Source organism: Stegostoma tigrinum, chromosome 1 (genome assembly GCF_030684315.1).
Source record: "Stegostoma tigrinum isolate sSteTig4 chromosome 1, sSteTig4.hap1, whole genome shotgun sequence".
In the NCBI taxonomy this organism is placed as follows: Eukaryota; Metazoa; Chordata; class Chondrichthyes; order Orectolobiformes; family Stegostomatidae; genus Stegostoma; species Stegostoma tigrinum.
The window spans coordinates 133,733,420-133,740,401 of NC_081354.1; positions in this window are offsets into that span (position 1 = coordinate 133,733,420).

Genomic DNA, 6,982 nt, shown 5'->3' on the forward strand with positions numbered 1-6,982 from the left:
ATTTGACATTTTTGGAGTGTGAACAGCATATTTATTAAAAAACAAAGAAATTGGTGGAAACTGTGAGAATGAGTATTGACCAAGTGTTGATGTTTCTCTGAAATTTGTCCAAATATGCCCTTTGTGTGTGTTTTTGAATATAGTTATCATTCTCCATGTTTCCATTAACTATAACCAGTGCAGTGTACGTTGATCAACACTCACCTGCATATTCTTCTGTCGTAGCTTTGTTGAATGCAGTTGATCCAGTTTTTTGCTCTGATGTTGTGGCCTCTGATTCTGATGCTGTATTTTGTGAGGTATTTGAATGTGTTGTAATTTCTTTTGAGCCACCTGTGGAAGGAGAAGACAATGTCACGTTCAAAATTTGTGTGCAAGAGCCAGTTAATTACAACGATTCTCAGAAGAAAAGGCATATGCTCACCTGCTAATGGTGATAGTGTCTGATGGGAAGACTGGTACGGAACGAACTGAATCTCTGTCGTCCCATTGGAGGCTTGTGGTGAAACACATGTAAAGGTTAGAGATGTTTATCATTCCATCCTTTAGAAAAAGTGAGGAAGACCAGATTCTCCACTTCTGTTTCAGTTAGCTTTATGAATGATGGAGCATCATCCTTTCATTGAATATCTTAATGAAGTCAGAATGAATAGCCTCTCTTTGACTGTCAAAAATTGGAGATGGAGTGATAAATGAATGATTGTTATGTTTATTAATGTTCTGTTCAAAATGATGAAATGCGTGTAGCTCCCAGAAACTCTGGTCAAGTTGCATTAGTGTTATTGGTGTAGCTGTATTTGACAATGTTATGGCTGTTCTGACTGATGCGAGATTTTAAAGAAGTGAATGTTTGATTACCTGCCAATTTTCGTTTGTCAATTATAGCAAAGCTCGATGTCGGGCAAAGACATGCCAATCAGGAAGGAGTTATAATTGTTACTCACTTTGATGAATAAAAGTAACAGTTTGAAACTCCCGGAAAGACAGTTGCAAATTTACAAATGAAGAAAAAATTTGGAGGAAGGTGTGTCAATAAGCATTCAACAAAACACGATTGTTTACAGAATCATGTCTGAGTGTCCACTTTGTGTTTTGGAAAATTAATTTTTGTGAATTGTTGTAGCAAACAGCAATTCTTGCTATGTTCATTTATTAGAAGGAATGCTATAAATATTAATCAATACCTAGCTGTCTGTCGTCCTGCTCTCGTTTTGTTGGATGATATTGACCCTCTTGTTTCCTCTGATGTTGTGGTTATTGATTTAGATGGTGTGCCTTGCGATGTTGATGAAACAGTTGTGATCTCTGTTGTACTAATTGTCGACGTGAAAAATAATGTAATTTGTATAATGTGTGTGCAAGCAGCCAGTTAATTACAGTGATGCTGTTAACTAAAGACATCTGCTCACCTGCCAATGTTGATGGAGTCTGATGTGAAGGCTGTGAAGAAATGGATTGAAACTCTGTTCGATTGGAGGCTTGGGGAGAAACAAGTGTAAAAGGTTAGAAATGTGCATGATTCCATCTCTATAGAAATAGAGAGAGAGAGAGAGACGAAATTCTACACTTCTGTTGAAATTAGCTGTCGGAATGATATAGTCTCAACCTTTGCTTGAATATCTCAGTGGAATAGGAAAGAACATCCTCTGTCTGAATGTCAAAAATTGGAGTTTGAGTGATAAATGAATGATTCTAATGTTTACGATTGTTAAGACAGAAAAAATGAAATGACTGTAGCTACCAGGAACTCTGCTCAAGTTTTTTTTTGTCCAAAATGGATGATCTCATAGCTGCACAAATTGAAATGAAGTTAACATAATTTTAATTTTTAAAACAAAATTATAGCTCTATGTAAATTTGTGTTTTCATCTGGACTGCTTCTATTTCCTTCTATCCTTCCATGACCTTCATCTTTTGTAGCTGTCTATTCCTGTATTTAAATCAATATTGAATAGTTGACACCTCAGCCTAGCTTGTTGTGGAACTTCATTTGCCACATGTTGTCAACTACAGTGCTTGTTGAATTATCTACAGCCTTTGTCTCCTACATCTGTCTGTGACACTGACGTTGAACAGAATGCTTTGAATTTCATTGGAATCAAATGTGGAGAATGGGAGCAGGGGGTTTGTAAATTGACTTGGCACCATAAATTAATTGTCACCGTAACTTTCGCCCAGGCCTGTGCCCTGGAATGGACACGACAATTTCATGGCAGAACTTTAACACAACAGGGAACTCCAGAGTTATGAGCAAAAAGTCAAACATGATTATTATCATGAGTAGTCTCAAAAGGTGAGAGGAATCCATCGTGTTTCACTGGACAACCACTGCCCACGTCAAATCAGAAAGTGATTGACCAGTAAGGGACTGACGCACCACATTCTTTTAACTCAATGTTTACTTGGAGCTTTGAATCTCTGCTCAACAAATGGATGGAATTCATCAAACCAGATAAACGAACAAAACAAATAAAATGACGGAAGGTGCCAACTGTTCGATTGTTGAAGGACTGTGTTCATGGGACGGATAGACAACTTGCAGTTGGTCAAAGACATGTGCTGGACAGTGTGATCAACGTGGAACTGGATTGACTGAACATTTATATCCCTGCAAACGACCAGGCTCAACCAGAGAAGATCACTGACAGAATAAGATTATGCATTCACCTGGCAAGGGGACAATTCAGGGTAAATGTATTGACTTAGTTGTCAGGAGCTTACTGCAGAATACTGAGTGTCTGAATAGAGTGGACATGGAGAAAATGTTTTGACTAATGGGAGAGACAAGGACCCAAGTGAAGGGATGACCTTATTGCCTCAAAAGACTGTGGAGGTCAAGTCATTGAATGGCTTTAAGATAGAAAAACAGAGGTTCTTGATTGATAAGGAGATCTAGGGATCTAGAATCTAATATCCTGGGGCGGGGGTGGGGGGGGTGTGAAATTCGCTAAGGCTATTCGGGTGGGTTTAAACTAATTTCAGCAGGGGGATGGGAACCAAAATTGTAGTTCGAGTATAGAAAAAGTTGAGAGTAGGGAGATCCGAAATAAAGTTTCAGGGATGCAAGATGGCACTGGCAAGCAAGAAGTTGGTTTGAAGTGTGTCTACTTCAATGCCAGGAGCATCCGGAATAAGGTGGGTGAACTTGCAGCATGGGTTGGTACCTGGGACTTCGATGTTGTGGCCATTTCGGAGACATGGATAAAGCAGGGACTGGAATGGTTGTTGCAGCTTCTGGGATTTAGATGTTTCAGTAAGAACAGAGAAGACGGTAAAAGAGGGGGAGGTGTGGCATTGTTGGTCAAGGACAGTATTACAGTTGCAGAAAGGATGCTTGGGGACTCGTCAAATGAGGTAGTATGGGCTGAGGTTAGAAACAGGAAAGGAGAGGTCACCCTGTTGGAAGTTTTCTATAGGTCTCCGAATAGTTCCAGATATGCAGAGAAAAGGATAGCAAAGATGATTCTCGATAGGAGTGAGAGAGACAGGATAGTTGTCATGGGGGACTTCAACTTTCCAAATATTGACTGGGAACACTACAGTTCGAGTACTATAGATGGGTCAGTTTTTGTCCAGTGTGTGCAGGAGGGCTTCCTGACACAGTATGTAGACAGGCCAACAAGGGGCGAAGCCACATTAGATTTGGTACTGGGTAATGAGCCCGGCCAGGTATTAGATTTGGAAGTAGGTGAGCACTTTGCTGATAGCGATCTCAATTCTGTTATGTTTACTTTAGTGATGGAAAGGGATAGGTGTATACCACTGGGCAAGAGTTATAACTGGGGCAAAGGCAATTACAATGAGACGAGGCATGACTGAGGGAGCATAGGATGGGGAAGGAAATTGCAGGGGATGGGCACATTAGAAATGTGGAGCTTATTCAAGGAAAAGCTCCTGTGTGTCCTAGATGAGTATGTACCTGTCAGGCAGGGAGGAAGCTGCAGAGCGCGGGAGCCGTGGTTTACGAAGGAAGTGGAACCTCTGGTCAAGAGGAAGAAGAAGGCTTATGTTAGGATGAGATGTGAAGGCTCAGTTAGGGCGCTTGAGGGCTACGAGGTAGCCAGGAAAGACCCAAAGAGAGAGCTCGGAAGAGCCAGGAGGAGACATGAGAAGTTGTTGGCGGATAGGATCAGGGTAAACCCTAAGGCTTTCTATAGGTATTTAAGGAATAAAAGAATGACTAAAGTAAGATTAGGGCCAATCAAGGATAGTAATGGGAAGTTGTGTGTGGAGTCAGAGGAGATAGGGGAAGCACTAAATGAATATTTTTCGACAGTATTCACTCTAGAAAAAGACAATGTTGTCGAGGAGAATACTGAGATACAGTCTACTAGACTAGGTGGGATGGAGGTTCTCAAGGAAGAGGTATTAGAAATCATACAGAGTGTGAAAATAGATAAGTCCCCTGGGCCGGATGGAAATTATCCTAGGATCCTCTGGGAAGCCAGGGAGGAGATTGCCAAGCCTTTGGCATTGATCTTTAACTCGTCATTTTCTACAGGAATAGTGCCAGAAGACTGGAGGATAGCAAATGTGGTTTCCCTGTTCAAGAAGGGGAGTAGAGATAACCCTGGTAATTATAGACCAGTGAGCCTTACCTCAGTTGTTGGTAAAGTGTTGGAAAAGGTTATAAGGGATAGGATTTATAATCATCTAGAAAAGAATAAATTGATTAGGGATAGTCAGCATGGTTTTGTGAAGAATAGGTCGTGCCTCACAAACCTTATTGAGTTCTTTGAGAAGGTGACCAAACAGGTAGATGAGAGTAAACTGGTTGATGTGGTGCATATGGATTTCGGCAAGGCGTTCGATAAGGTTCCCCACAGTAGACTATTGTACAAAATGTGGAAGAATGGGATTGTGGGAGATATAGCAGTTTGGATCAGAAATTGGCTTGCTGAAAGAAGACAGAGGGTAGTGGTTAATGGGAAATGTTCATCCTGGAGACCAGTTACGAGTGGTGTACCGCAAGGGTCGGTGTTGGGTCCACTGCTGTTCGTCATTTTTATAAACGACGTGGATCCGAGCGTAGAAGGATGGGTTAGTGGATAGTGACGAAGGATGTTGTAGGTTTCAGAGAGACAGAGATAAACTGCAGAGCTGGGCTGAGAGGTGGCAAATGGAGTTTAATGCGGACACGTGTGAGGTGATGCACTTTGGTAGGAGTAACTGGAATGCAAAGTATTGGGCTAATGGTATGATTCTTGGTAGTGTAGATGAGCAGAGAGATCTCGGTGTCCATGTACACAGATCCTTGAAAGTTGCCACCCAGGTTGACAGGGCTGTTAAGAAGGCATACAGTGTTTTAGCTTTTATGAATAGAGGGATTGAGTTCCAGAACCAAGAGGTTATGGTGAAGCTGTACAAAACTCTGCTGTGGCCGCACCTGGAGTATTGCGTACAGTTCTGGTCACCGCATTATAAGAAGGATGTGGAAGCTTTGGAAAGGGTGCAGAGGAGATTTACTAGGATGTTGCCTGGTCTGGAGGGAAGGTCTTACGAGGAAAGGCCGAGGGGATGTAGGTTAGGTTAATTAAGTGAATTGAGGGGAATGTAGGTTAGGTTATTTTATGGATTTGAGTTTGCTCGCTGAGCTGGAAGGTTAGTTTTCAGACGTTTCATCACCATTTTAGGTAACATCATCAGTGAGCATCCGACGAAGCGCTGGTGCTATGTCCCGCTTTCTATTTATCTGGTTAGGTTATTTTATTTTTGGATTAGGAATATTCCAAGGCACAACATCGTGGGCCGAAGGCCCTGTACTGTGCTGTACTTTTCTATGTTCTATGTTCTATTGCACACCCAAAAGAGGTGGCAACACAGTAGTTTTTGGTCATGAGGGAATGCTCTGGGAAATCTCAGCATTGACTCCAAGCCTCATGAACTCTTGCAGCTTCAGGTTAAACATGGCAAGGAAACCTGCTGACTGACTACCTCATATCATCTTTTCTGGAAAGGCAGATCAGGGCAGGACTTATACACTTAATGGTAATGTTCTCAGAGTACTGCGAAACAGAGATCTTGAAGTGCAGGTTCATAGTTCCTTGAAAGTGGAGTTGCAGGTAGATAGAATATCAGAGGTAGATAGGATAGTGAAGAAGGTGTTGGTATGTTTGCCTTTATTCGTCAGTACATTACATATAAGAATTGAGAGTTGTATTGCGGTTGTACAGGACATTGATTCAGCCATTTTTGGAATACTGTGTGCAGTTCGTTCTCTGTGCTGTAGGAAGGATGTTGTGAAACTTGAAAGGGTTCAGAAAAGATTTACAAGGGTGTTGCCAAGGTTGGAGAGTTTGACCTATAGGGAGAGATTGAATAGGCTGAAGCTGTTTTCCCTGGAGCATTGGAGGCTGAGACGTGACCTTATAGACATTTATGAAGTCATGAGGGGCATAGATAGGGTAAACAGACAAGGTCTTTTCCCTGGGGTAGGGGACCGCAAAACTAGAGGGCATAGGTTTAAGGTGAGAGAGAAGAGATTTTAAAGGGATCCAAGTGACAACTTTTTCACGTGGAGGATGATTCGTATATAGAATGGGCTGCGAGAGCAAGTGCTGGAGGCTGGTACAATGACAAAACTTAGCAGGCATTCATATGGGTATATGAATATGAAGGGTTTAGAGCTATATGGGCCAAATGCTGGCAAATGGAATTGGATTAATTTCGGAAATATGGTCAGCATGGGCAAGTTGGATCTATTTCTGTGCTGTACGTCTCTGTGATTCTATGACTAGCTGATGAATCAATACTCCTCCATGTTGAACAACACTCAGAGGAACCACCGAGGGTGGCAAGGACACAAAGTGTGCTCTGAGTGGGGGATTTTAATGTCCACCACCTGGAGTGGCTTGGCAGCAGTATTACTGATTGAGCTAGTTGGGTCCTGCTTTGTGAGTTGTATTGCGGTTGTACAGGACATTTCCAGAAAAGATGATATGAGGTAGTCAGTTGTTGCTTTGTGAGGGGTAGGTCATGCCTT